General features: G+C 40.7%; 1 protein-coding gene across 3 annotated transcripts in view; it reads right to left on the reverse strand.

The window, feature by feature from the left end:
- rin1b (Ras and Rab interactor 1b) overlaps positions 1–14,730 on the reverse strand; it is a 34,732-nt gene that overhangs the window by 14,788 nt on the left and 5,214 nt on the right. Inside the window, exon 1 of one of the 3 annotated variants that reach the window (XM_052497372.1) lies at positions 8,692–8,834. The exons of the other annotated variants lie outside the window; for them this stretch is intronic. The gene's annotated coding sequence lies outside the window, so the exon portion shown is untranslated. Of the gene's footprint in view, positions 1–8,691; positions 8,835–14,730 lie in introns of those variants that run through there. 3 annotated transcript variants of the gene reach the window in all.

The raw sequence follows: 14,730 nt of genomic DNA on the forward strand, positions 1-14,730 counted from the left end.
GCACGGCTCTTGATCTTCGCCTCTCCCGAGTCCGTAAGGGAGGTACAGCGATGAGACATGACTGTAACTACCAATTGGATACCACGAAAAAGGGGGTAAAAAAAAGTGTTTCACTTTATCATCATAACCTATCTTTATTCATTCAGAGCCAGGTGTTTCTCCCAACCACAATAGCAGACTTGGAAAAACTCATGAACCTACTCCATTCTCTGGTCTTTATAAACTGATTTAACATGGTAATAGAAAACACACGTGACACACATACACACACATCCTGTGCTCTCTATAACTAACATAAACAACCTCCCACCTCCAGTGAGTGTGCAGGGCAGTGTAGGGGTCACCCATACTTACTTCCAGGTCTCCCTTACATAAAACACCACACAGCCCACACACACACACACACACACACACACACACACACACACACACACACACACACACACACACACACACACACACACACACACACACACACACACACACACACACACACACACACACACACACACACACACACACACACACACACACACAGAGACTTATGTAATTCCCAGAAAGGGAGAGAGAGACTGAGAGAGCAAGATAGAGAGGGAGAGAAAAAGTCTGATATGCAATATCTCTAGGAAGAGAATGTAATAGATGTTTGTCTTGAAAACATGTGTTATGGTCTTAAGGACAGGCAGGAGGCAAAGGATAAAGTGCAAAATGTGCGGTTTCATCCACAGAGTAATGGTTATGATGGTAGCTGTGATTATGGTAGATAAGAAATTCAGCAAAATAGGCAACAAATAATTACAAAAACAAGCAAAAGATTAGCAAAAACAAATTTATCCAAAGAAATTAAAATGTTAAATGGACTCAATCCAGAAATCCGGATTCACCCTAATGGCATAAGAAACAGGCACCAAATGATTTCCACAACACTTTCCCTGGCTGCCACTGCTCTTGCTCCACAACAAATGTCCTCTGTGTCATCACAACTGTTGGAGATATTTCAACAAAACGATTTTGTGGTAAGTTGATCACATTTTTTGACATTTTGAAAAAGTTGTAGATGCATTCCAATGAAGATATATCTATAATTAAAACACATATATATGCAAGTAGGAAAGCCTTAAGTTTGGAGTAGTAGTAGTAATATGTTGGATGAGTGTGTTGGGGGCACCTCCCTCCCCCCCAGGGATAGTTACCCCTTTATGGTTATGAATGTGTTTCTACCTGTCAGTTAGTGCTAGTTTATGCTAACTTGCTAGCTAGCAACTTCACTAGCAATACATGCTAGCCAGCTAGCTAGTTACCATAACCTGCTAGGAGTGCTAGCTAGCAACCTTACTACCAGATTATCTGATGTAAAATACATTAAAAAAAGATAACTTAATATCAGTTGTAAATGTTTCCACTAGTCACTGATAGCTTTAGAGTTAATGTTACTTTATAGCCTTTTAGCTATTTACCCCAGTACTTTAAAAAAAACGCAACCTTTTCTAAAAACAAGATTTCATACAATACCTACAAAACTGTTAACTGTAGCCATTTTTTTCCCTTTATAGTTTTACGCCTCAGCATGAACCTCATCCACATATACCCACTTTTTTCCCCAAACGTTGCTTTTTAGTGTCAGAAATTAGACATTGCTCCTGGGGGGGATAGTTACCCCCTACTACCCTATTGTCAGGACAAAATACAGCCTACCCCATAGAGTTGGCCTATCCACATAGGGACACTCTCCCCATCAAAGCTCACAGAAAAATGGCAAATACCTTGAGACTCCATTGGCAAAACCATTGGCTTGCTTCTAAAGCTAAGCAGGGTTGGTCCTGGATGGGAGACCAGATGCTGCTGGAAGTGCTGTTGGAGGGCCAGTAGGAGGCCCCCTTTCCTCTGGTCTACAAAAATATCCCAATGCTCCAGGGCAGTGATTGGGGACATTGCCCTGTGTAGGGTGCTGTCTTTCGGATGGGATGTTAAATGGTGTCTGGCCTCTCTGTGGTCACTAAAGATCCCATGGCACTTATTGTAAGAGTAGGGGTGTTAACCCTGGTGTCCTGGCTAAATTCCCAATCTGGCCCTCATAATATCACGGTCACCTAATCATTCCCAGCTTACAATTGTCTCATTCCTCTCCCCTGTAACTATTCCCCAGGTTGTTGCTAAAAATGAGAATGTGTTCTCAGTCAATTTACCTGATAAAACATAACCAAAATGACAAAACCCACGGGGAAACAGGGTGAGCTCTTCTGAAGCAACTGTGAATATGCGAGCGGAGCTCTGAAAAGCGGCAACACAACAGTCGCATGACAAACACAAGGGGTGTGTTCAGTTCAATTAAATGTTTGCTAAGTTGCGTGACGGTCTGTACTGAACTACACGTTTCCCCCAAATATTCTTAAACAGACGTTAAGGTACGTTAGAGAGGAAGAGGCAAAGCAAGAGGTTTTACGCCACCCAATATCTGTCCATGAAAATAAGCCCACAAAGTGAGGAATTTTTGTATGAAGGTCAATGAGTGTCAAACTGGGTTTACATTTTTTTAAATTTCTAATTGGCTATGTGAGGCTTATTGGATCTAATATGCTGTATGTAATAGAAGTAGCGTATTGGTTAGGTTGTTACAAATGCACTGATATAAGTGGACAACTTAATATATGAGTTGTGCCTGTTGTCACAGAGATAGAGGACCACATTATGAATATAACCCTTGGGCTCCTGTGTGGCGCAGCAGTCTAAGGCACGGCATCTCAGTGCTAGAAGCATCACTACAAACGCACTGGTTCAAATCTAGGCTGTATTGCAACCCATAGGGTGGTGCACAATCAGCCCAGCGTCATCCATGTTTGGCTGGTGTAGGCCATCACTGTAAATAAGAATTTGTTCTAAACTGACTTGCTTAGTTAAATAAAGGTTTACATTTTTTTTTAAGCGTTGACATTGCCATGGATGGCTTCCACCATTTTAAAGTAGTCAACTGGGTGAGGATTGTTATGAGTTGGGAGCAATCAGCCAATAACGTTTAGGCATTTCCATCGAAAAGGGCCCATGAGCACCAACATGTGAAGTTCATAGGAACATATCAAATTGGGTGTCAAATGAAAGCTAAGAGTCTATATTTCATGGAAATTAATTGATACATAAAAAAAAGAAAATACATCAAAACACAATCATGTTGATGTAAAGACACCTGCCAACTAATATCAACACATATTTAGTTTGGAAGAAATTGTTTACCTTCTGTAAGTTTAAGAAATATTGCCTTGTGCCTTGGGTTTGCAAAGGGAGGGTATATTACAGGAAACGTTCTAAGTTTACCAGTAAACTACCAGAATGTTGCCATCTTTCATGGATTTTGGGTACTTCAGATTATCACAGGTGTCTGCAATTATCTCTGGCCCTCTGTGTGGTCTTATGACATGTAAAATATGTCAAATAATTGAATAAGATGATAAAAATACAGTGCCTTTCGAAAGTATTCGGCCCCCCTTGAACTTTGCGACCTTTTGCCACATTTCAGGCTTCAAACATAAAGATATAAAACTGTATTTTTTTGTCAAGAATCAACAACAAGTGGGACACCATCATGAAGTGGAACGACATTTATTGGATATTTCAAACTTTTTTAACAAATCAAAAACTGAAAAATTGGGCGTGCAAAATAATTCAGCCCCTTTACTTTCAGTGCAGCAAACTCTCTCCAGAAGTTCAGTGAGGATCTCTGAATGATCCAATGTTGACCTAAATGACTAATGATGATAAATACAATCCACCTGTGTGTAATCAAGTCTCCGTATAAATGCACCTGCACTGTGATAGTCTCAGAGGTCCGTTAAAAGCGCAGAGAGCATCATGAAGAACAAGGAACACACCAGGCAGGTCCGAGATACTGTTGTGAAGAAGTTTAAAGCCGGATTTGGATACAAAAAGATTTCCCAAGCTTTAAACATCCCAAGGAGCACTGTGCAAGCTATAATATTGAAATGGAAGTATCAGACCACTGCAAATCTACCAAGACCTGGCCGTCCCTCTAAACTTTCAGCTCATACAAGGAGAAGACTGATCAGAGATGCAGCCAAGAGGCCCATGATCACTCTGGATGAACTGCAGAGATCTACAGCTGAGGTGGGACACTCTGTCCATAGGACAACAATCAGTCGTATATTGCACAAATCTGGCCTTTATGGAAGAGTGGCAAGAAAAAAGCCATTTTTTAAAGATATCCATAAAAAGTGTTGTTTAAAGTTTGCCACAAGCCACCTGGGAGACACACCAAACATGTGGAAGAAGGTGCTCTGGTCAGATGAAACCAAAATGGAACTTTTTGGCAACAATGCAAAATGTTATGTTTGGCGTAAAAGCAACACAGCTCATCACCCTGAACACACCATCTCCACTGTCAAACATGGTGGTGGCAGCATCATGGTTTGGGCCTGCTTTTCTTCAGCAGGGACAGCGAAGATGGTTAAAATTGATGGGAAGATGGATGGAGCCAAATACAGGACCATTCTGGAAGAAAACCTGATGGAGTCTGCAAAAGACCTGAGACTGGGACGGAGATTTGTCTTCCAACAAGACAATGATCCAAAACATAAAGCAAAATCTACAATGGAATGGTTCAAAAATAAACATATCCAGGTGTTAGAATGGCCAAGTCAAAGTCCAGACCTGAATCCAATCGAGATTCTGTGGAAAGAACTGAAAACTGCTGTTCACAAATGCTCTCCATCCAACCTCACTGAGCACTCGAACTGAGCACTGAGCACTCGAGCAAAACAGCTCACTCGAGCTGTTTTGCAAGGAGGAATGGGAAAAAATGTCAGTCTCTCGATGTGCAAAACTGACATACCCTAAGCGACTTACAGCTGTAATCGCAGCAAAAGGTGGCGCTACAAAGTATTAACTTCAGGGTGCTGAATAATTTTGCACGCCCAATTTTTCAGTTTTTGATTTGTTAAAAAAGAAATATCCAATAAATGTCGTTCCACTTCAAGATTGTGTCCCACTTGTTGTTGATTCTTCACAAAAAAATACATCTTTATGTTTGAAGCCTGAAATGTGGCAAAAGGTCGCAAAGAAAACAGGGCCGAATACTTTCGCAAGGCACTGTATATACAGTACCTGTCAAATGTTTTGACACACCTACTCATTCAAGGGTTTTTCTTAATGTTTTACTATTTTCTACATTGTAGAATAGTGAAGAAAACAAAACTATGAAATAACACATATGGAATCCTGTAGTAGCCAGAAAAGTGTTAAACAAATCAAAATATGTTATATTTGAGATTCTTCAAAGTAGCCACCCTTTACCTTTATGACAGTTTTGCACACTCTTGGCATTCTCTCAACCAGTTTCATGAGGTAGTCACCTGGAATGCATTTCAATTAACAGGTGTGCCTTGTTAAAAGTTCATTTGTGGAATTTCTTTCCTTTTAAATGTGTATGAACCAATCAGTTGTGTTGTGACAAGGTAGTTGTGGTATACAGAAGATAGCCCTATTTTGTAAAAGACCAAATGCATATTATGGCAAGAACAGCTCAAATAAGCAAAGAGAAACGACAGTCCATCATTACTTTAAGACATGAAGGTCAGTCAATCCAGAATATTTCAACAACTTGGAAAGTTTCTTCAAGTGCAGTCGCAAAAACCACCAAGCGCTACGATGAAACTGGTTCTCATGAGGACCGCCACAGGAAAGGAAGACCCAGAGTTACCTATGCTGCAGAGGATAAGTTCATTTACCAGCCTCAGAAATGAACAGGCACATCAACATCAACTGTTCAGAGGAGACTGAGTGAATCAGGCCTTCATTGTCGGATTGCTGCAAAGAAACCACTACTAAGGGCCACCAATAAGACTTCTTGGGCCAAGAAACACTAGCAATGGACATTAGACTGGTGGAAATCTGACCATTGGTCTGATGAGTCCAAATTTGAGATGTTTGGTTCCAACCGCCGTGTCTTTGTGAGATGCAAAGTAGGTGAACGGACGATCTCCGCAAGTGTGGTTCCCACCGTGAAGCATGGAGGAGGAGGTGTGATGACACTGTCAGTGATTTATTTTCGAATTCAAGGCACACTTAACCAGCATGGCTACGACAGCATTCTGCAGTGATATTCCATCTCATCTGGATTGCGCTTAGTGGGACTATCATTTGTTTATCAACAGGACAATTACCCAAAAGTCAGGTTTGTAGGCCTCATTGCTCACACACACCTTTTCAGTTCTGCCCACACATTTCCTATAGGATTGAAGTCAGGACAAAGTGATGGCCACTCCAATACCTTGACGTTGTTGTCCTTAAGCCATTTTGCCACAACTTTGGAAGTATGCTGGAGTCATTGTTCATTTGGAAGACCCACTTGTGACCAAGCTTTAACTTCCTGATGGATGTCTTGAGATGTTGCTTCAATATATCCACATACTTTGCTTTCCTCATGATGCCATCTATTTTGTTAAGTGCAGCAGTCCCTCCTGCAGCAAAGCACCCCCAAAACATGATGCTGCCACCCCTGTGCATCATGGTTGGGATCATGTTCTTTGGCTTGCAAGCCTCCCCTTTTTCCTCCAAACATAACAATGGTCATTACAGCCAAACAGTTCTATTTTTGTTGGAAGAATTACTTGTGTCATGCACAAAGTAGATGTCCTAACTGACTTGCCAAAACTATAGTTTGTTAACAAGAAATTTGTGGAGTGGTTGAAAAATGAGTTTTAATGACTCCAACCTATGTGTATGTAAACATCCGACTTCAACTGTATAAAAAATGATGATATATGAAAAAATGATATGAATACATTTTTTAAAAAGTCATTCAAGTATAACATTACCAATGTTATGCTAAATTGCCATAGATTTTATTTTAATTACCCAAATGACTGAAGATTACAGTAACCTTGGTAAATCACAGATCGCTTTGCAAACCTACCTGTGCCTTGTAATTCCCACATATCTTTAAGATATTTTCTAATTTCTCTCCCTCATGAGGAGGATAATGAAAGTTCACAGAAGTAACAAGTAATTGTAGATGTGTGATTTTACTGATATCAATTTTGTTTATGTATTATTAAGTGATTAAAACCAAATTGGTAATGACATTACCAAAAGTTCAGTAACGGAATTACTGCAACTGAATTGGTTACAATGGGAAATCATACTTTTTTACAAACCACAGTCAACTGCTACTGTCCTCCAGTGTTAATTTTGGCTCTTTTTTCAGATTTAGTCTAGTCTTAGTCATTTTGACTAAAATATCATGAAGTCTTAGTCACATTTTTGTCATTTGAATAATGGTTTAGTCAAGGTATTGTCAAAATGAAAACAGTGGGCCATTTAGGTCAACTAAATGCTCTTTCTTTTTAGTCACATCACATTTGTATTGCCTCATGAACCTACAGTGCACTCAAAGTATTCAGACCCCTGGTCTTTTCCCACATTTTGTTACATTACAGCCTTATCTAAAATTGATTCAATCGTTTTTTGTTTTCCTCATCAATCTACACACAGTACCCCATAATGACAAAGAAAAAACTGGGGTTTTGACATTTTAGCAAATGTATAAAATTAAAAAAAACATCACATTTACATAAATATTAAAACCCTTTACTCAGTACTTTGTTGAAGCACCTTTTGAAAGCTTTGAGTCTTCTAGGGTATGACGATACTGTATTTGGGGAGTTTCTCCCATTCTTCTCTGCAGATCCTCTCAAGTTCTGTCAGGTTGGATGGGGACCGTCGCTGCACAGCTATTTTCAGGTCTCTCCAGAGATGTTCCATTGGGTTCAAGTCTGGGCTCTGGCTGGGCCACTCGAGGACATTGAGACTTGTCCCGAAGTCACTCCTGTGTTGTCTTGTCTGTGTGCTTAAGGTCGTTGTCCTGTTGGAAGGTGAACTTTCACCCCAGTCTGAGGTCCTGAGCATTCTGGAGCAGGTTTTCATCAAGGATCTCTCTGCACTTTGCTCCATTCATCTTACCCTCCATCCTGACTAGTCTCCTAGTCCCTGCTACTGAAAAACATCCCCACAGCATGATGGAGGCCACTGTGTTCTTGGGACCTTCAATGCTGCAGAAATGAATGTCCAATCAATTTAAGTTACTACAGGTGGACTCCAATCAAGTTGTAGAAACATCTCACGGATGATCAATGGAAACAGGATGCACCTGAGCTCAATTTCGAGTCTCATAGCAAAAGGTATGAAGACTTATGTAAATAAGCTATTTCAGTTTTTCATACATATGCAAAAATGTCTAAACCTGTTTTAGATTTGTCATTATGGGGTATTGTGTGTAGATCGATGAGGCTTTTTAATTGTATTTAATCTATTTTAGAATTAGGCTGCAACGTAACAAAATGTGGAAAAAGTCAAGGGGTCTGAATACTTTCTGAACGCACTGTATAGTAAACATAAATCACTGACTTCCATGTGCACATACATACATAATAGCCTTGTCCTAACAACATATTTTTCAACATAATGTCTTATTCTTTTCCCAACAGCAGACATATGCCAAATATAGAATATATAAGAATTATCTGGCCATGTAAATTCAGCCTACATAGATATTGCACTTTACACATAAAACAAACAGGCCCACACAAGCGCAGCGAGGGAGAGAGAGGGAGAGAGAGAGAGAGCGCGCGAGAGAAAGAGTACCACAATCACCAGATGGTGTCGCAAAGTAGTATGGGGATGCACCTCCGTCACTCGATCACGTCATTGCCTTTGTTAACAACGTTCCACAGACGCCTCAGCCACATTGGTGTCCAAAAGTAGAACGGGAACTAATGACTGTTTCGCCCAGTGAGTGCTGGAGTCGAGTCACTAAACCTAGATTCCAAATAGAGTCCCAATGGTTGGGTCACAAGTCGAGTCACGAGTCCCTATGGCTGAAATCCAAGTCCCAGAGCTTAAATCTGAGTCACTGGGTCCACATTAACAAATAAAAAAGAGATTGTGGTACTACCAGTCAGATATTGTGTCCTACGGGGAATGTAGTCAACAAATGGTTTGCTATCCCCTTTCCTTTCTTTCTGTGGCACCAAATGTTTGCGTATAGACTACTGGTAATGTTACCAGGGCCATGTTCTGTTGCAGAACGTTCTCGAACGTTGCAGAAAAAAAAACATATTGAATAGAACCAACGTTATTCCTTATTCATCATATCAAAGGCATGTTTGTTCTTCATAGCACATTTATATCTGAACGTTCCAAAACGTTACGTCCTGCTGAACGCGCCCCAGATTGTTAGCTATAGCTCGCTAATTTTTATTCTACCTTTATTTAACTTGGCAAGTCAGTTAAGAACAAATTCTTATTTTCAATGAGGGCCTAGGAACAGTGGGTTAACTGCCTTGTTCAGGGGCAGAACGACAGATTTGTACCTTGTCAGCTCGGGGATTCTATCTTGCAACCTTTCGGTTACTAGTCCAACGCTCTAACCACTAGGCTACCTGCCGCCTAATGAGGTAACATGACTGGTGAACAAGGTGGAGTCTAAACAAATGGGTAACGGTCCTGTCAACAAGTAGCCACGTTTTAGGGAGAGTAAAACATAGCTACATCGTTGTTTTACTATTAAACTCAATGATGCTATTTTTTTTTTCGTAAAGCAACTTGTGTTTATTCACGTCTTGTTCACACGTGTATCTGCCCTCTAATTGGCTAGAATGGTCCTCCTATCTGATCTCACCTCCTCCCACCTGCCTTCCATCTTTGAAGACATATATTTCCATTGTTAGAGAGGTCACTTGACTATATTGCAGTGGAGGCTCCTCAGAGGAAGAAGGGGAGGACCAACCTCCTCAGTGAATTTCATAAAAATGTAAATGTTAAAACATTAAGTTAACCTTTTTAGATAAAACTATACTAAATATAATCACGTCACCAAATCATTCATTAAAACACACTATTTTGCAAAGGTCTACAGTAGCCTCAACAGCACTCTGTAGGGTACCACCATGGTGTAGCCGGAAGACAGCTAGCTTCCGTCCTCCTCTGAGTACATTGACTTCAATATAAAACCTAGGAGGCTCATGGTTCTCACCCCCTTCCATAGACTTACACAGCAACTGTGTTTACGCGTGATCAGGAGTGTATTCATTCATTTCTTACACAAACAAACAGAACAAAACGGGGATAAACATACCTGCATTTGTTCAATAGAAACTCTCGTTTGCAACTGTTGGACTAATGATTACACCCACTATTAGCTAGGCAAGAGTGTGCAAGGCGGTATTGAATGTCACTGTCTGTCCATGTGTCACTGTCTGTCACATCAAATTTGTCTCTCGACCAGTGTGCACCTACGTTGTAAGCTTTCATTCACAGGCTAGGTTGTAGCAACCTCATGATGGGTATAGGGAAAATGTGAGTATCATGTAGTAGCCTAAACCTATCACTGTTACATTGAACTGAGTGAATGGAATATGAATGACAGTCATCCAATATGCTGTAATAGAAATAAGACACTGACCGCCACTGCTATCTTGTCAACATAATAGACAATCTTTGGGTGTTTGCTCCGTTTGGTGGGTGTGGCATGAAGCAGTGACGTATTTAAAGGACAGCGGACATGCTGACAGCGTTCCCCAACCCCTCCCCGTTTTTCAACTGGTTGTTCAGAACGGCACCTTTTCTGTTTAAATTAATGTTACACAGCGTTTTTTTTTAGACTGAACGCAAAATAAATGCACAAACTGAAAGAAATAATTAAACTAAAATTACACAGCTAACTGGGGGCACTTGCTAGCAATAATGGGACTACTTAGCAGTTGCAGTACACAACACGTTGAAAACTAGTAGAAAATGTAGTCTAGTTCACTGAAGTCTTCCTCATGTCATGTTGCATTAACACAAATGAATCTATCAGGTCAAGACCCGGTTCAAATTCCAAGGGAACATTTTACATGTGAAGGCCAACATAAAGCATTTCAGTTTATTACTTGTCAGCATTGGTCTAAATCAATTGTAATCCACAGAGACCAGTGACAAGGCCATAGAATCCAATTAAAGAGCTTTATCAGGGGGCGACAGGAGGACAGACGCCAGCGTGATGTACTGTAGTAGTACTAGAGAAGCTTGGTACAGTATGCAGAGAGCTTGCTTGATAACAAAGAAGTGGAGATGAGAGTCTGAAGTGGATGAAAGAGAGCGGCAGGCCTGGTAGGGCAGACCCCTGGGGAGGCAAGAAGTAGAGCAATAGAGTGAAAGGGAGAGAGAACAAGACCTTTAGTTTGAAAGTGGGCAGCAGCCAGCAGTGACAGTGACGGAGGAGAGAACAAGGAAGAGGGGAGAGAACGAGGAGTCAGAGAAGGAAACATTGCAGCAATTGCAGCAAAAACCTTAAATTAGTGTCAGGCAGGGGAAATACAGTTAATAGATAGTAGAGGAGGGCGAGACTAGGGGCGGCAGTGTAGCCTAGTGGTTAGAGCGTTGGACTAGTAACCGAAAGGTTGCAAGATCGAATCCCCGAGTGGACAAGGTACAAAATCTGTCTTCTGCCCCTGAACAAGGCAGTTAACCCACTGTTCCTCAGCCATCATTGAAAATAGGAATTTGTTCTTAACTGACTTGCCTAGTTTAATAAAGGTTCAAATAAAAATGTGTTTACAATATAGTGGACCAGTGCACTAGGTAGAAGTGGCTTATTGTTCTGTAACTCTGACATTTGGACTGTATAAATAGTCCATTTTACAATACGTTGTTACATTATGATGATTCGGATTCTGAATAACAACGCAGGCTTTCTAATGTCTGGGGATGATATTGGCGAAGTCATCTAATGTAGTACGGAGAGGGCAAAGATTCAAACGGCTCGTCAGAATAGGGACGTACTACATGATATCTGTAGATCATCAGACATCAATGGATGTCACCACTTCCTGTACATAAGAGACAATTATGTCAAAGCTATATATAGAAATAATTGCAAAGTAAGGTTGTGGAGTGAAACCATTCAATGTGACTTATGCAAGTGGATAATTGCTGTGTGAATCTACCTTGTGTGTGTGTGTGGGGGAGAGGGGGCACAGGGGTCCTTCAGACTGGTTTCTGTTTGAGTGGCTGTAAAGAGCTGTTGTTGGGGAGTTTGAGGGTAGAGTGACGGGAGAGAAAGAGAGAGAATAGAGAGTGGGAGGGAAACGGAGAGAGAGATGGGGGGGGGTGCTCCTATTAAAGTATCTCTAATTTAATTTATTTGTCTTGTTTGCCATTTCTTCTAACATGGACTTCGCTGTAATTTAGAGAGAGCGAGAGTGCAATAAGGAGGCAGGCAGCAGCAGAATGAGTCAGACCATCACTTAGGCTGTGGGAGAAGTAGCGAGGAGAGGAGAGCTGTTAGCATAACTGTGAATAGTCATAATTTTAGCCCTGAAATGGCCAATGGACAAGACAGTGATTCAGATCAGCCAGGAACTATGATGATAAGTTCCCAACTCCATCACAGCTTATCTCATCAGATCAACAGTTAAACCTGCATCGGTGGCTGGGTGTCAATGTTCTTTATCAAGAAAAGCTCATAACAGTTTTTGCTGTGTAGACTATACATTTTCATGTGCACTGATGTAAGATCCGATTTTCTTTCTGTCCAACGACAGAGGTAGTTATAAACTACCGCTTTCAAGTAAAAGGTTCTTTGAGTAATGTTCCTAAGATCTGTGTTTCGTCATGTGAGTTGAGATGGGTGTGTCTTGGCTATAAATGATACTAAACTGTTTTGTAAGCAGTCTCAGAGAATTCATTTATAGATACGGAATTGATCTGAGAGTCACAGGGCTATGCTGAAGCTCATATATAATTAAAGATGGACTTTATGATATACGTCTGACTTGTGTGTGGTTTGCTCTCTCAATGTTTAGTAATACAGGAAATGACCACGACAGGATCTGATAGTATTTCTGATTGGCTTAACACACCACCACCTGTGGAGCTTGTCAAAGTAATTTTTTCTCCACCTCAAACAGCAAGTAAACAAGTCCGTTTTAACCTCCACTGAGAATTACAATAGTTCTTCAATGTATTTGATTAATCATTAATCTTTCCAGCTCTCTCCCTTTCAATAACCACTCAGTGTGAAAGAGAAAAATGTCATGCTCTGATCACTTCTTATCAGTGCTTGACTTGAGTTGACTGATAAATAGGTTCCGGTACTCATTTTGGGTGCTGGTACGGTTTATATTTAGTTGCAGGAGTTCCACAATGCTTTTGAGCTAACATTCTATAAGAGGAACAAGAGCTCAAGCAGTAGAACATTTGAGATGAGGTACTCAGATCTGGTGAGCACCTGCCCAAGTCAAGCACTGCTTCTTATCCCTTGTGCAAATAGCCTACAGCTGTGTTTGTCCCGAGCTCACTGTCCGGAAACTCTGAGGGCCAAGAATATTTTATACAAAGTTGCAAGTTCACAAGCACAAGCTTCTGGCTGGACCCAAAATAATGTTTCAAGTTCGTTGCAGCCAATGTGATTTATAGCATATTTATTTTTATTAGGATATTTTCTACCTGCAGGCTGCAATATTTAGATGCCTGCCAGCAAAGCCACTACACAACACAACACTAAACAATACATTAATTGCACCAGAACAGTGACAAACAGTTCCCACAAACTGTTAGGGCCTAAATAAAGCTTTCCCAACCACAGAGATTGCTTTTCAGCACCATTGAGTGAATACACCTGGCTATCAGTGGAGCCTTGTCTGGCAGCAAAACAGTTAATTCAGCTTAATTTACTGCCTTTAAAAAAAAACATAGCTGATTTGGGTGACTTGCTTAAAGAAATGTGGTTTCTACTGACAATTGAGATGTACAAACTATGGCATAAGGGGACGTTGAGAAATCAGCAATTTCGATTAAGACAATGAGCGAGCTAGAATGGACGTAGTCAATATAACTATTTGTTCAGCACTTTTGGAATGTACAGTGACAGAATATTTTCCGTTCTTACAGTGTTCTCCCAGTACACCAACTCAGAACCATAGGATAAATAAAGGGGGCATATAAGCAAACAATGAAAGCTCTTACAATATTTGATGATGACATTTATCTAAAACAGGCTACAAGTGCACCACCAAGTCAGAACAGTAGGCTAAGTTATGAAGGGGAAAGGGACCAAATTATTAGGGTGAGGCACAAGCAGCTTACTACACAACACACACTTAGAATTACTTTCTTAGCTACAGTATGTATATCTCCCTGGAATATTACATAATTTATGCAGCAGTATATAATACATTTTTGGACTCACCTTGTTATGCTGTGCTCACTTGAACAGGAAGGTGGTGCGGCGGTCTTTCGTGGTCAAATTTTGTCATCAAAGTCTGGCATTCTCTGGATTTACGGTGCTTTCAAGACATATGAGAACTCTGAAAAAAACACGGTTGAATCATGACGCAGTGATCTTCAGGTCGGAGCCCTAGAAAGAGGCCAGCGTTCCCGACTTGTAATTGGATTGGAGTTGGATGACTGTTCAAAAAGTATTTTCCCAGTTGGAGCTCGTTTTTTTTAGTTCCCAGTTGTCTTGAAAGTCTGAGATTTCCCAGTTCCGAGTTTCCAGTTCTTCTGAACCTTTTCTGGCCCATGGCATGTGAATGTCTTCCCTTTTAAGCTTGGAAAAGAGACCCTTAAACCCAGACCACACACACCACTCCACTGAATAGCAGGCTTGTGATTGTTTTGCAACACTTGCAGTAAGCCACTGATTTCTTCCAAACAACTCATTGTTGAATTTGAGATTTCCAA

The sequence above is a fragment of the Oncorhynchus keta genome, chromosome 35 (genome assembly GCF_023373465.1).
Source record: "Oncorhynchus keta strain PuntledgeMale-10-30-2019 chromosome 35, Oket_V2, whole genome shotgun sequence".
Lineage (NCBI taxonomy): Eukaryota > Metazoa > Chordata > Actinopteri > Salmoniformes > Salmonidae > Oncorhynchus > Oncorhynchus keta.